At 40.0% G+C, this 16,678-nt stretch overlaps 1 protein-coding gene across 4 annotated transcripts in view; it reads right to left on the bottom strand.

Moving 5' to 3' along the window:
* The window catches only part of KIF16B (kinesin family member 16B), a 296,746-nt gene that overhangs the window by 43,221 nt on the left and 236,847 nt on the right, over positions 1-16,678 (bottom strand). The window lies entirely within an intron of this gene.

The following is a 16,678-nucleotide window of genomic DNA, read 5'->3' as shown; positions in this document are numbered from 1 at the left end:
TGGCGCTGACTCTCAGTGTTTCACCACCATGCTGTGGCGGGGGGTCCCCAATGTATGGAAAAATCCCTTTGAAGTCCTCGTGGATCCAGGATTCAGATGAAAGAAAGTAACCCCTCCTTTAAGTATATTAAACCAGAAGAATGATGTAGAGCTGCTAGACAGTGGCCAATGGTCCCAAGAGCTGCTAACGGCACCTAACTGAGGACGGGTACCCACTAAGGGAACAGGAACGTGCCAGGGCAGAGCAACAGCAGTGGGAGTAACAGGTAAGGGGCTGGGTTGGGAGAAAGGCTCCCGGCAGTCCATCCTGGGACATAAGATTAGTGGGACCCTATAAGCTTACTCCTCTCAATAAAAAGCAGGAATAATGGTGGCTATCCTTATACGTAGTTGAAGTGACGAAGACAGGAAGCAAATGAACAGAAGCAGAAGTTCCAGTGTCATTCTTGATAGGAAGGCACAGTCCTGGGCCCAACTGCTATTGGTGGGGCTGGGACACAAGCAAACTAAAGTAGAAAGGCAAGGCTGTGAGACAAAATATTGAAAAAAATACCTCCCTCATTAAAGTAATTATATTTACATCAGAAACAGCTCTCCAACTCTCTTCCTCCTGATAGAATGAAAACGACCTCCATTTCTCCTTTTTAGAGAAATCTTAACAGTGCTTTTTAGCCCTTGCTATCTATAAGCTCGGGCTAAATGAGACGAAATTGCCAATTTTGTAAGTTAAAAATGGGTGAATATCAGCAATTTCATCTGGTTAAACCCTGCATAAAACTTTGACATTTTTAAGCGACCTCTAGGGCAAAGATACATTTCCATCTGCTTTACCTGCCAAGCATAGGTATTCTCATTTGATGGATTGTCAGTTGGCTATATCAAACCAATATTCCTTCAAAAGAATATTTCTCTTAAAGTACCCCAAAATAATACTAAACTAGAAATATCTTATTTAAAATATATATGACACTGAAATGGCCAAGGAGTTGGGAACACATGGTAGATGGTGCAGGAGGCCATTTGGGGACCAACAGCTGTTGTTGACACACAACATATAGTCATGGCCATCTGAGTCAGCCCATCCTCCAGAAGGGAAAAAGACTACCATTGTCTTTACTTGGACTAGGGAAAGAGGACAGCAATTACTACTTTGTTCTCAAAACAGTAATATTACAAAAATCCTTAGAAGAGTTTAGAAATCTAAAATAGAGAAGAGGCCTAAACTTCTCTGTACAAGTACAAAGTCACTGCCTCATTTATTTTAAAACAGACAGCAAAAGCAATCCTCTGTAGGTTTCATTTCTGGATTGTGAATTAATTAAATGGTCCAGATAATTTTTAAAAAGGATAATTCACCAAGATCAACAGAGCCATTGATCAGGATAAAGTACCTGGAGAGCCAAAATAAGCAAACAAAGAAATGGACAAAAAAGAAACAAACAAAAAAGAGAAACTCTTCCATTGTGCTGAAAGTGTTGTTGTCTGAAAAGTAGTATTTCCAACAAATTAAGAATACAGGAAAGGGCTAAAAAGGGGGAGATTCCAAACTGTCCCTGACTTTCCCACTCATGTCCAACATATATCAACATCTTTTGTTTGCTTGCTTGGTTTCTCATGTTAAACAGAAATTTTTAAATAAGATATATTATCTGAACATTTTCATTTCTTCTCAAGTTCTTTATATTCATAAATTTTCATTTTTATTGCCTCATTTTTTAATCTAGCAGATGGTCTAGATTTGATTTCCATGAGAAATGTTGTCAGGAACAGTGAATGGCAATCTGTAGGTAGAGGAGAGACTCCTCTGATTTCCTTTGTAACCTGTGACAAAGGAAATACAGTGGCCTACATTTCTAAAAATCACAGTTCCTTAAGTCCTATATTCCTTACAATAACTAAATTCTAGAGGGACTCAGATAAACAGTTCTGACTCATATACAAATTATCAATATACTGGGATTCGGTAACAAGGGAAAAATAATTTTCTTTCTATAAGATTTCATTTTCCCCTTATAACTTTCACAGAGTGTCTCATGTTGAAAATATGATTCAAACCGGGCGCCTGGGTGGCTCAGTTGGTTAAGCGACTGCCTTCAGCTCAGGTCATGATCCCAGGGTCCTGGGATTGAGTCCCGCATCGGGCTCCCTGCTCTGCAGGGAGCCTGCTTCTCCCTCTCCCACTCCCCCTGCTTGTGTTCCCTCTCTCGCTGTGTCTCTCTCTGTCAAATAAATAAATAAAATCTTTAAAAAAAAATATATATATATATATATGATTCAAACAAAAATAATCTTTCTACAAACAGTAAAATGTAAGGAAACAGTTCTGGTTAAAGATGATGGAGTTCATCTCCTTCAAAAGCACCACCAGAAACAGAAGAGATGAAAAGGAAACACTCTCTCTCCAAACTAGGAAACTGCCACAGCCCCGCACCGCAGGCCAGGTGGCACCCAGGGAAAGCACCGTGGGGCTGCCGAGGGCCTTCCTTACCTCATCTCCAGACCGCGGGCACCATGAGTGATCCACCAGAGCAAACATCCAAACTCTCAGGCATTCCACTACACTGTGATTAGAGGCTAAATCTAGGGACAAGGAAAAGGTGGGGGACACCTGCAGCAAGGAGGAAGGTGAGGAGGAGTTGTGGGGGGAAGAACCTGGAGAAGCTCACAGTGTTAGAGGGAAGAAAGGTCTGAGGGCAAGCATTTGACCCTCCAGTGACCCCATAGCCCTCGTGAACACCAGAAAATAAGAGAACAAGTGTCTCAAAGCAAAGGAAAAATCTGGTGGAAAGAAATTCAGAAAAATTTCAGGCAGTTTAGGTAAGTAGTAGGTTGCTATCTTCATCATCACCAATATTTGTCCCCTCTTTGCCTTCATGATACACCAGTGTTTCCCTTAATAATTAGTCCACTTCACTTAAAGATGAGAAATAAGGGGCACCTGGGTGGCTCAGTCAGTTAAGGGTCTGCCTTTGGCTCAGGTCATGATCCCAGGGTCCTGGGATCAAGCCCCGCATCAGGCTCCCTACTCAGTGGAAAGTCTGCTTCTCCCTCTGCCCCGCACCACCCTCCCCCACCACTTGTGCTCTCTCTCAAATAAATAAATAAAATCTTTTTTTTTTTTTAAAGGAGAAATAATTAGGGGCATCTGGGTGGCTCAGTCTGTTGAGCACCCAACTTTTAATTTTGGCTCAGGTCATGATCTCGGGGTTGTGAGACTGAGCCCCATGTCAGGCTCTGTGCTCAGCACAGAGTCTGCTTGAGATTCTCTCTCTCCCTCTGCCCCTCCCCCAGCTCTCCCAAATAAATAAATAAGTAAATAAATAAATCAAATTTAAAAGGGGATGAGAAATAATCAGAAGGAACTCAAACTAGAACTATGACTGGGGTGAGAAGAGGATGAGTAAAACATAAGCAAAGGCAGATAAAGAACACACACCACACGAAAAACTGGCCCCAGACAGCCAGGAAGAACTCAGACAAGAAGTTACCGACGGTCTTACAGGAACCACAAAAATCATCTCAAAAGAAAAGTCCAAAGAAGTACATACCCAGATTGAAAAAAAAAAGGACTACAAAGGGAAAAAGGGTGGGAAAGTGAGCCAGCTCTTGGAGAAATGGCTAATTCTAGGATTGGGACAGGGAATATGTAAGCTGAGCCTGAAGCATCTTGTAGTGCCTGAAAGGAAGTACCCAAAACAAGAGCACCATGATGGGGTATTACGAAGGAATGCAAGCATCCCCTGAAAGAGCTCCCAAAGGCCAAAGATGGAATAATCTGAAAAACAAAACAAGGTTAGTATACAAAACTGTCACAGCCAAGAGGAGCCTAAGGAGACATAATAACTAAATGCAACTGTGGTATCCTGGATGGGATTCTGGAACAAAAAAGGGACATTAGGTAAAAACTAAAGAAATCTCAAAAATATAGATGTTAGTTAATAATGATGTATCAATATTAGTATTAGTTCACTCGTTGTGACACATGTACTATACTCATGTAAGTTGCTAATAATAGGGGAAGCCGTGGGTGAGAACTAATAGAACTACTGGAACAGAACTTCTGGTTTCTGATGTGGTATGTTAGAAGCCTGGAAGCCATCATCCTTGCCCTCACAACAAGAAAAAGGCTGAACAGACTAGTTGTTGAAAGCCTCAACAGCTCTTCTTAGATCCATCCGAGAATTGGGGTTACGGGCAAACTGACGTCCCCAAACTGGGGAGACAAGTGGGCGGAGACAGAATCACAGCCTAGTGACGCAGAAGTCTACATTGGAGCCAGGAGAGTCAGGAACACTTTCAACTGTAATTGGTGAGTTACTGGAGGCTCAGTGCAGAGTGGTGTTGGTGTTACAAGCTTGGTGTATGTGTAGGGTCTGCACACTTCTGTTAGTTTTACCTCCACACCAGATGGGAGAAAAGTCCGCTACTTTCTGGCAGGAGGAGAGAAAAAGTAACCATTTTGAAATACACCCAAAGCTCTCTGTTCTCCGTAACAGGCCTGCTCTCAAGGGAAACTCTTTTGCTGGAATCTAACCATACCTTGGGTAACAAAAGTCTGTCTAACCTAGAGAGAGTGGAATGCCTAACAGCAGGCTCACTGGAAGAGGAAACCTGATCAAAGGCCTACAGGGCCTTCCACTCCTGCCACACCTCATCACCACATCAGGAGGGCTCCTGCACAACAATGGATTACAGATGAAGAACGGCAAGCCTCAGGCTCTACTGAAGAAGTCTCTAGGAAAACCCAAAGGGTTTCCTCTCTAGGGGAGACCCAACCAAGGACACTGGGGGGAAGGCAAGCCTCTGACACTGCAGCTACAGCAAACTACAAACACCACCTGCATCCTAGCCCATGAACCTAGAGCCTCACACTAAAGGCCCATCTACCTCAATCCCTTTTACCCAATACACCATGTCTGGCTTTCAGCAAAAACTTAACAAGACATGCTGAAAGGCAAAAAATAGCATCTAAACTATTCTAAAATAAAGAAAGTTGACTGAACAATCAGTACAACCACATCTCCCATCCCCACTCCTCCCTTACCCTCCCTACCCCCAACGTGCTAAAACTAAAAAAAAAAAAAAAAAATTGGAATGAAAGCCCCAGTAGAAGAAACAGAAGTAGAATAAATATAATGAAAACACAGGGACGCCTGGATGGCTCAGTCGGTTAAGTGTCTGCCTTCGGCTCAGGTCATGATCCCAGGGTCCTGGGATCAAGTCCCACATTGGGCTCCCTGCTCATAGGGGAGCCTGCTTCTCCCTCTGCCTGCTGCTTCCCCAGCTTGTGCTCTCTCTCTCTCTGAAAAATAAATAAATAAAATCTTAAAAAAACAAAACAGATGAGCACAAAGTATATAAAGAAAATGACACAAAATGAAATGTGCTAAGGGAAAGGGAACGTGACCCACAAGTTTAGACCTAACTAAGGTGACTTTCAAGTGTGCAGGCCACAGAGAGACATTCTCAAGCACATAAGAATTCAAGTAAAACATATCAAAGGGCATCTTTTCCAAAACGTACTGGATGATCAAAAATAACCAACCAAGACACAGCACAATATAAAGATCTCAGGAATGAGGAAATGATGGTAAAGTAAATATTGTCTCTATTTAAAATCACAACCAACAGGGAAATATATTTGGCTAAGGTATAAAAGAATGTGAACGCCATAGATCTTGACAATGTAAAAAAGATAATATAAAATGACTTAAAATTTGGGAGACGGGAGTTAAAGTGTGCTAATTTGTCTTTGTTACAACAGTCAACTGATGGATGTGAGAGTGATCTGGCTGGGACATCTGTCACCCCACTGATCACCAGGATTGATTCAGCTGACCTGGCTGGCTAGGCAGGTGTCCCCTTCCTCCCTCACCACTCCACGTGCATCCCTCCCCCTAGAAGCTGCCCGCTCGGTCACTCAGTCATAGAGGATGACATTCCCCAACAGAGGAAGACTGTTCTTTGGTCAAGGGTACATGAGTAGCTGCGCTCCCCTGCTAGAACCTCCAAACAGGTGCTCAAAAGTCAATCAATTGTTCATAAAACGGAAACACAACTGATAATTTGTAAAATGGAAACACATTTGAAAACTAGCAGCTCACATTCTTATGTTTGTTTATAATCCTTTTGCTTAAAGTCATATATATTTTAGAGAACTTATAACTTCTGGTAGAGCAACATTTAATTTGAAGTTCAGCAATTTCTTCAGTTTTATTTCATTTTCTTTCACTTCTGACACCTTCAAGTAAAATTAAACTTAATGTTAGCAATTAAAGATAGGATATCTAGAATGAACCTAATGTTCTAAAAGTATTTCATTCTTTCTTCTTTTTCTTATTTTAATTTCTTTTTCTCAACTTACATATCCATCCTTTTATCCATGCCTATTCATTTAAGTACTTAAGATAATGTTCATTAAATAGTAACATTAATTATATTTAGAGAATGATTTGGGGCGATCTGTTGCTTTCTCCTTGTATTATGTGAAATTTTTATAAATGAGCATGCATCATTTTTATAGAAACAATAAAAAGTGATTATTCTCTTTATAGATTTAATGGAACAGTTAAATTAACACCATATGTCTTTTTCTTTTAATAACCTGGGATTTGGGGCAATCAGATTTCAAGTCTCAGTTCAGTAGGGAGCTGCTGGTATATTCTTGAGCAATGTATAAAAACTAGTTTCTAGTTTTATCACCTGTGAAACCTGAAGGAGTTGAAAGAAGACATTCAAGTTCCCTTTCAGCTCTGAAATTCTATAACTCAAGTACCAATTATTAAAATCTCTGTATGCAGGACTTGGAAGTAGCATTTCAGGTACCATGGAGATGTTTTACCTATTCTCTTGGCTATATTGCCTTTGAGGAGTGTACTGACTTCCTGTAAAATCTTCGCATTCTTATTTGAAGAAAGGCCAAGGTAGGGGCGCCTGGGTGGCTCAGTTGGTTAAGCGACTGCCTTCGGCTCAGGTCATGATCCTGGAGTCCCTGGATCGAGTCCCGCATCGGGCTCCCTGCTCAGCAAGGAGCTTGCTTCTCCCTCTGACCCTCCCCCCTCTCATGTGCTCTCTCTCTCTCATTCTCTCTGTCTCAAATAAATAAATAAAATCTTTAAAAAAAAAAAGGCCAAGGTATGTAGAAGGAAAATATAATAATGAAGAATGTTACTTTTAAAGAGGTTGTAGAACAGAAAAAGGACAGACACAAATGGGGACAGTATTCATGAGCAATCCCTTAAAATGGTATCTCTTCCTGCTACAGCCATTATCCCTGTAGCAGGAGTGGGAAACGATGCAAAGACATTTGAGCCCTTATGGGAAAACTGTACGTTAAAGTTAAAAATGATGACTAAGATCAAATAAATTGGGTATTTGTGGAAGACGTGGTAGGCCTGGAGAACACTGGAAGAAAACTTAACAGCCCTGTGGCCTACTTTGTATAATTACAAAATGTGATTATGCAGACTAAAACACAGGAAACAAATGAGGATAAAACAGCACATTTCTTTGGCCTAAGAGAAACATTATGACAAGCTTGTTCTGCGATTCAGTAAATAAAACATATTCTAAAGACAAAAAGATGGAAATAAAAGCCATTAGAAACATGAAATCAGTAATTTTGAGGCCTACTCATTTCCAGTGAAATTTGTCTTTCCCTTCTTCAGTGACTGTGGAGCCTAAAAACCCAAGTTATTGACTTTATTCTGAACAACAGATCTACATGAAGAATTATCAACAGAGTCAGATAAGACAATTAGTAGTTGCGTATAACTAATAGCCATTTTACGGAATTATCTGTGAATCTCAGTTTTAGGAAAATGAAAGCACTGAAATCCATTCATCCATCACGCTAGCTAGCCATGTATATATATATGCATGTGTATCAGCAACATAGCATTCTCTGTTGCTTTGATATTTCTTAATGATCTTAATGATCTCAGAGTGAAATTTTCATCTCCAAGTTTATTTTTCCCTTTCTGATTCCCGGTGAACTGACACAGCCCAATTATCTTCAAAGACCCATCATGCTCAAATCCTGACTTCAATGTTTATTAGATTATAATAAGATAGGTTGGCCAGTCTGCTGCCATCAAGAAGACAAATGATAAGTAATGGAAAAGCTTGCTTTTATTATAAGCCTTTCTCTCTTGGCCAAGTTCACTTTTTAGGTTAGCCAGACCCTATATTAGGTCCAGGTGGCCTCGGAGGCAACAGACAGCATAGATTTTGACAAATGGCATCGTTATTCCTTTGGATATAAATAATGGCAGCCCTTATACACAAATTTAAATGACTGATAAAAAGTCTTATCTTTTATGATTTTATAACAATTAAGCTGCTAAAACTAGATTATAAATTACTGAAAGAAAACTGAAAACAAAGTGTGGAATCTTTACTAATGAAAGAAAAACATTTGACTTCTGTTAGCACCTAATAAAAGTGTATTTTATTTTCATTCCTCATTTACTAGGCATTTTTTTCCTTACTCCTGTAACACTTGGCTACCTAAGTAGTACCCAGTTTTTAAAGACTGTGGGGGGAAATGCCATCTGGCACTCTAATTGGTCAAATCAGCTTTAACCTGTCTTTTACAAGTAGACACACCTACATGATGACCTACAGCATTTGAAACATCCACACCCTGAGGGTTTATGGCCATAAATTTTAGCCACTCCAGCTTTTGAGAAATGCAAATAATGAAAACTCATCAAAGGGCTGCCATAATTCTCACAGCTGACTAGGTGGAAGCATTTCTGACTACTCAAAATTAATAGCAGCTTCCAAGGCCTTATAAGAACAGCTATCACTGAGAAATATACTCACAAACAAATAAGCAATTCTCTTCCAAGTTCTGTTAGAGGCATAAAGAGCAACTCTTCAGAACAATCTAGGGGGATTACTAAAGGAGCGATGAGCTACCTTTAGAGCCTTGCTATGATATCAAGCACACCCCCAGCATTTATGAATACCTGCTACATGCCTCGCCCAGAGCCGGGTGCATTCGTGACTCTCCTGACACATTTGCTGAATGAGGGAGCAAGGCAGGACTCTTGGCTGGTGGCCCATGTGGAGTAACCAGCAATTACAATGAGGACATACCACTGACACAGCTGCTGTCCTGCTGTCACCGAAGTGCTAAAACTCAGCGCCATCCTAGGTTCAAAACCATCACTGGACACAGTTAAGACTGCACTGACTTGGTCATATTCGGCATAAGGATTGTAACTTTTCTGCATAAAATCTCACTCCTCCCAAAGCCAGTGTCACTCTTATTTAGGCATGAGCCAGGGAAGACAGATTTGAGGACATTCATATGTGCTGCAACAATTTTTGAAAGTGAGAAATGTTTCAGATCTGTGAAAACTTAATATTGCATGTTTAAGAATAATTATACAGTTGGACTAACTCAAATGCTTGCATTTTCCATCTCTTATTATGACACTACTTGCCTCTTTCAGGGACTGAGGCATGGCAGGAACCTGTCACTGTCACAACATTTCACAGGAGAAACCCAGTTTCTAGTTATCCGTGGGGACTTGCTTATGTAACAGATTTTTGCGGAGAAGAGATGTTCTTCTCTTTGGTCTCATCTGGGGCACTCTGAAAACTCCCTCTTCTTGAATGAACACGGTCACGGAGAAGAAGACTCAAAACAAAGAAGGGTCTAGGAATCAGGAGACATGAACCTTGCCTACACCCCAAGTCTTGGTGTGACTTTCAACACAACTCTGGGCATTTGAGTCCTCATTTCTAAAATGAGAAACCACGGAATACTCAAATCTTTAAGGTGCCATGGTGTACTTATGTTTCGTAGTGTGCAAACGGGTCCAACCCCCTGCTAGAGAAGTCTCCTTGGTGGCTGAAGAAGAAAGCCTGCTAGCTACTCTATGCTTCAGAGTTTTGGGTGGTCAAAGAAACAATCAACATGCTTTCACTGTCTAGACTTAAACTCGCCTGTCATTAACTTTGACAAGATTATTGGCCCCTGGAAATTACTTTTTAGAACTGGTGACCTATAATAATGAAAAATCAACTAATGCTCCCAAGGTGGATGCAAAAGAAATGACAGGCAGCGTATTAACCAGTGGCCCAGGGAGCATCATTTAGGGAATTTGGTCCTTAACTACACACTCTTAGGCCCCGAATCAGATTTACTGAATCAGAATTTCCTAGTGTGGCACCAGTGCCCACGTATCCTGGAAAAGATTCCCAGCAAATTCTGATGCCTTTTGCTCCCAGCTCCCCTTGCCCTTGAAAGCAGTGATTTAAATACTGTTTATCTATCGGGTGGAGAATGGTGTGATGGAAACCATAAAGAGAGATACCTGGGTCTCTCATAACATACTAGGTCAGGAAGCTGGCAGGCAGCGTTCTATTTTTTGCCTCCAAAGCTGTCTGCTATTTAAAAATTCAAGGGGGCTGAGGGCTTGGTGCAGGTGAATTTATCTAAGGCTTACTGGATGCTCCCTGTGGCTATGGTTGGTAGCATTATAATTTGGGTGGTGAGTGGATTTGCAATTTTTATATTAAATGTGGAATGCTGGTTATAAAACTGTTGAGAATACATTTCAGTGATGGATGGTAAATAGCTGTCCAAAACAAATCCAAGGCCAATAGCCAGTTTCTTTTCTTTCCTTTTTTTTTTTTGGTGCAGCTTTGGGGTAATTACTTGGAAAATAAAGAAGGTGAGAAATGGTTCTATCAGCACAAACTGAAAGTCCATATACAAATTAAATCACCTCTTGCCTAATTGCTTTTTTTCCCCTCCCATTGGTATTTACTGGGTACCCGGAGACTGCCAGACATGAGATAGAACAGTTGCTTTAACACAGCAATCTTTCATGTTTTACTCGAAAGCTCTGAAAATACTTTTCTCCCTGAGCTCTGTAGGGAGAAGGGAGCCCCACTGGGGATGCAGCCGATGGATGCTGATCTCCTGTTTGACACTCAGGCACTCTAATGACGCACTGTGATAATTCAGTTATAATGCAGACAGGCACATGTCATGTTCCACATGATTTATGCTCTCACCACGCACAGGCATTAAAAGTTCCCTTAGCATTTATTTGGAGGGTACATTTTAATATATAACATAGCCCATTTCCACGGTTCGTCCTCTTGACTCTAGGCAGACTAACACACACCTGTTGCAGAATCGCTTTTGGCCAAGATTATAAAAGGGCCCTTGATGATGGATTCCAATGCCTCACTGTTCTCAGTGTGAGAGAGTTCTCCTGAGAGGTGAGGTGCCCACTAAGCTCTAGCACTTGGAAGGGAGGGCTCCTTATTAAATGTATTAAAATAAAGTCCTCTAAGAATCAGAGTTTGGCATCTCTGAACCTCCTAGAAGGAGCAGCTCTCAATGACCTTCTCATCTACCAGCCCTGTGTCCTACTACTTCATTAAATACGTTCAGAGCCCACTAGACCACTCATCCAGAAAGCAGGGGGCAGGGGCACTGTGTCTTCACTATTCTTTCTAATGGTTGAGAGGGAACATGGTTTTCAAATAGTCTTTCTTTTCAGCTTCTTGATGAGCTATGTTTTGTTTTGATGGACTCTCAGACTATGACGTGGATCCACAGGTAAACTTCATGGACACTAGACATTAACAGTAACTCTGCCTTTTCTGTGGCGAAAAGAGAACATTTGTTTCTGAGCATTTAATTTGACTGATGTTTAAAGGGATTATACTATTGATTTTAATAGAGTAAAAAATTTTTCATACAGATAAAGAGCACTGCAGAAATGATCTGCATGATAAAATTTCAAAGACATGCTCTCTAGCAGATGCTGCATATTACTTCATAGTCACTTTCAATAACATATTTTATCTGAGGCTTTCACAGGCTTTTACAAACTAGCTGTGGCATTATCATTTTACAGATGTGGAATCTGAAAACACAGGGTTTAATTTGATTAAGATTCCATACAAGGTCAATGCAGGGGAGCAGAGAAAGAAAGCCAGAAGGAGCTATTATCTTGCACAATACATGTCAGTATATCAAGAGGACAAATTAATTCAAGACAAAAGGGAAACCTATTTAGAATCCAGAAGAAACTGCTAAGATTAAGGAAAATGAATAAATAAAAATAAAACAACAATTTTAAAACCTTGAATAATGCAGCACCTCCAATGAGGGCTCAGCCTCCTCAGACAATGAATCTGAAAATAGAATGAGCAAATGTTCCCGTTATGATCTGAGATCACCTGCAACCAATCTATTCTTCTTTAGGATTATACAGGACAAAGAATTTTGTTTCGTTTTTTTATTCTGAAATTTGTCACTGTACAAAAGCAATGGACTAAATTTTTCTTTGGTTTCTGATTTACCCCTGTCCTCAATGCCCACACCTGCATTTCATGGGACCTAGTGGCTCCTTGACCTTTCAATTCACTAAGTTGTTTTGTGTGTAATAACCCTAAATTTCTTCTGTTTTCTTCACAGACATACATTATAGCTAATAATCAACAACCCCTCCTTGTTTTAATTGGTTCACCACCCAAGTGTATATAAAGTATCCTTGAAGGGTCTTCAGTTGACCTCATTCTCCTGAAGGAGACATTATAGTATACAGTATATAATTAAGCAAATAAAGGTAAGTAAACAGGGAAATTAGAAGATTTAGCTGAATGATGGGTAAGGAATTCTTAAAATCTTGTCACTACCAGAGGCAAGGCCCTGGGTCTCTCAGTCTCCCCAATTTCTGTGTGTTCTTTTCCTAATCTTGATTTTTTGTAAATTCGTCTTTAAAAACAGTTGAGCAATTACCAAATTGCTTCACAGGGAAAGTATGCATGTGTGAATCAGAAGTCAGGTAGATATCTTTAAGAATGTGCACATAGGAGGCACCTGGGTGGCTCAGTCAGTTAAACGTCTGACTCTTGATCTCGGCTCAGGTCATGATCTCAGGGTTGTAAGATTGAGCCCCGTGTCGGGCTTGTGCTGGGCATGGAGCCTGCTTGAGATTCTCTCTCTCTCTCTCCCTCTTCCTCTGCCCCCACCCCCACCCCTGCCACCCAGCTCTCTCTTTCTCAAAAAAGAGAACGTGCACAGAGAGGTAGTCACAACAGCAAGAACCTAGAAACTACCCATGAAGAGGATTCTGAAAATCCGTTTAGGTGGTATGCCAACTTTGTTTATTAGGACCACTGCTCTTGGCAAAATGATCAATGGCTTGAAAAATGGATAAAGTGTTGGTAGACTGGGGAAGTGATAACTCTTTGGCGGGAGGCCATAGCTCTAGGCTTCCCTGAGTGAGGTGACTCTTATAACTCAGCATGTCCCTGTAGGTATTCTGCTGGCAAGCAGAGCTATCTGCTTACACCTTTCTCAGGTCACTCAAAATGCCCAGTATGACCTATGGGAGTCCTGTGAGTCTGAATGGTTAGCTGGACCCAAGAAGACCTTCTAAGGGCACTGCGAATGGTTAACTTCTGGGGGCTAGATGAAGAGAAACTTTCACATTCTATGTATACATCTTTGAATAATTTCAATCTTTTACCATAAACATGTAACTTACGATCTGGAAAAAAAAAAAATCACTGGAAGAAAAAAGAAAATCTCCATAAAAGGAACTGTCTCATCAAACTTCTTTAGAGATATATCCTCCAGGAAAAACAGGGCTAAAATTCAAGAAGGAAGTGTGAATGAATAGGATATAATTCAGAGTTCCAAAAGATTATAAGCTATAAAACAAACTAAAGTTTTAAGGTGAATAGAGATTCTCTATCTTGGCAAGTAATTACAAATCCTGTGTATTTTGAATTCAAGCACATTTTTCAGTTTGATTAAAAATGTGAAACTTTGTATAACTTGGTCAATTTAGTATGTATCATTAAGAAAAAAAATCAACCATCTTGTTACCCTTGCAACTGAGAGAACAAGAGTAGTTTCCTACTTGTATAGAAATAATGACCCCAATTTGGTGAAGGAGTGAGGTAAATGAAACATGTTCCCACTTGGCTATGAAACAGTCATCTGTGAGCGTAAATTTTCAGCATCCTTCTATCTGAACCTTTTGACATTCCTGAAGAAGCTCTGACTTTGACAAGTCAAGTGATTTCTAGGATGCTGTCAGGCCAAGTAGATCATCTGGAGGTAGCTGATTACTTCAGTAAGATTAACATTATACACAGAGATGGCAGTAATATGAACAATAGTAAGAGCAATCCTAACTGAAGACCTAATAAACATTATTGATCTCAAGTCTCCACAAACACTTAGCAAGTAAGATTATGTGAAGGTAGGCTGCACAAAAGGAAAGTCAACTTTATGTTAGAAAATAGAGCTGATATTCAACTTGACATTTAAGCTTCATCTTGAAAATGTTAAATGGGTGATGCTATTCTCCTCTCACTGGAATAAGATTTATCTAGATCTACAATGACATGTTGCTGTATTTTTACAGATCACCTTTTTTCCTCCATTTTTATTTTTATAGTATTGCTTGGTTAGAAATAGTAAATGGGGTCCAACCATCTGGGCTTCCACACTGGCTTCTGCTGACCAGCTGTGTGACAAAAGGCAAGTCTCTGGCTCCAACCACAGGAAGTCACGAATGGCAAAAGCATAACACAACACCCAGGGCATCATCAGCACTCAGTCACTGGTGAGGAAATTAGAGTGTGGCTATTGCAAAGCTCAGTGGTGTCCCCTCAGGCTTTGTAATTAGCACAACTTCCCTTTCTAGAGGCACGGTTTGTTTTAGGATATCACCACACGGTTTCAAATCCCTACTCACATCACCTCCTCTCTTTCAAATAGATGCACACACATGCCTGTAAGTTCTTAACATTTTTTTTTGCCCTGAGAAGAAAGAAATTATAAGTCACAAAGTTGGACTCAACACAGATAAGCAATTTCCAATCTTGGGTATCATTTAGATCGTGAGCCTGTGTTCCAGAAAAAGGTTTCTGTGAGAAGTCATACATGGATAGAACGGAAATTCCAGCTTAGTCTGAATGTGCAGACCTTCTTCAACATCATCCAGTGGTTTGCCACAGCACTTGGGATCAAACTCATGGCCCTACATGATACAGTCCCCATCGACTTCCCTGCCCTCATCTCTACCACACCTGACACTTCACGGGTCTTTTTATTCTTGGAACAGGCCAGGCTTGGTCCCATTCCGGGGCCTGTGCATTTGCCGTCCCCTCTACTGAAGATAGGCTCACCCCCAGGTTTTCATGCCTGCCTCCTTTTTAACATTCAGATTTCTCCCTGCATGCCCAGCTATCATACTACACTATCACACTGCCTCGGCACTTAATGTTATCTAAAATGATCTCACTTATTAGTTTGTTTGTTTATTGCTCATTCTCTCTGCTTTGCAAGAGGAGGGAACGTGGCTGTCTTGCTTACAATGGTGTTCAGTGTGGAGCTGTTCAATACAGACTTACGACTGACCGAATGAATGAGACCAGCTCAATTTTCCTCATTCAAAGGTCACTTAACTTTTTTCAGCAGGTATGCAATACACTCTTTTTTCCCTTGAGAAGAATTTTACATTATGTGATCATCTATGTTCATTAATTTTACCTGCTAACAGGCAACCTCTTTGATTTACATGTTTACATCACTGTTAGCCTCAGGTATGTTTTCTTCTATTATACTTTTAAAGATCACTTCTGTTTCTTTTGAAGTTTTCTTTAAAAACACTGATTAGGGCTGTGCATTCTTTCTTTCCAAACTCATGTCTCTCACCTCAAATTTCAACTAAAATGTCATTTCATCAGAAAGCCCAACCCTGAAACAACCCTATACTAAAATGCCCAACACCTTCTGCCCCATTACATTTTACTGATATTTTTCCTCAAAGGCATGCAGCTCACTTAAGATGGTAACTGTCACATAGCACACATACTTGTTAAGTGACAGTTATTATTTTTCCCTTGCTTATTGTCAGTCTGTCCCAAGAGGAATTGAGGATACATAAGAGAAGACATTTTTGTTCCTGTACACCACTCCATTATTAGAATATACTAAATTTGCCTAAGTAGTATTGCCCTGAACTAACGTCACTGAAAGAATGGATATGAAATAAGTCATGGTATGAATGATACATATATACACATTTCTATCATCGGGGAATTTAGTAAGTTAATATGAAAACCTGCACATTATTAAAGTACTGGTATAGTAACTTATAATCAGACAGGTAATGAGCTGCAAAGCTCACTTTAAAAACAAGTCACTCTATACATTAATATGTACATGATACTTACAATTTTTATTGTCAATATTAACTTGGGACATGAAGCGTAAATTGTAGAAACTTAATAACATGACTTTGATGCAGTTACTTCTGGGACTGAGCTCCTTGAGGAACACTGAACTAAAATTCATACCTTAAGCTTCTTCAATATTTAATTGAATACTATTAATACTTAAACAACCGGATTTCAGATAATTCAATTTTACCAAAACTCAAGGAACCATCTTATTTACAAAAAGGAATTTTCTTTATATTTATATTGGATAAGAAAGAGGAGAAGGCATGGAAAGGTTAAGGAAACATTAGTTATTTAGTGTGAAGTAGAAAAAAAAGTCTGACTAAGTTATTTTTTAGGGTATCATAAGAAACTATAAAAATAGTGCTGAAAAACAATACTTGGGGAAAGGAGGTATTAGACAGTGACTACTGACTGATTTGCAGTCAGTTCAAACCAAAAT

The sequence above is a fragment of the Mirounga leonina genome, unplaced genomic scaffold (assembly GCF_011800145.1).
Source record: "Mirounga leonina isolate KUSES-001 unplaced genomic scaffold, KU_Mleo_1.0 Mir_150, whole genome shotgun sequence".
NCBI lineage: Eukaryota > Metazoa > Chordata > Mammalia > Carnivora > Phocidae > Mirounga > Mirounga leonina.
This window is presented reverse-complemented; position numbering and strand designations above follow the sequence as displayed.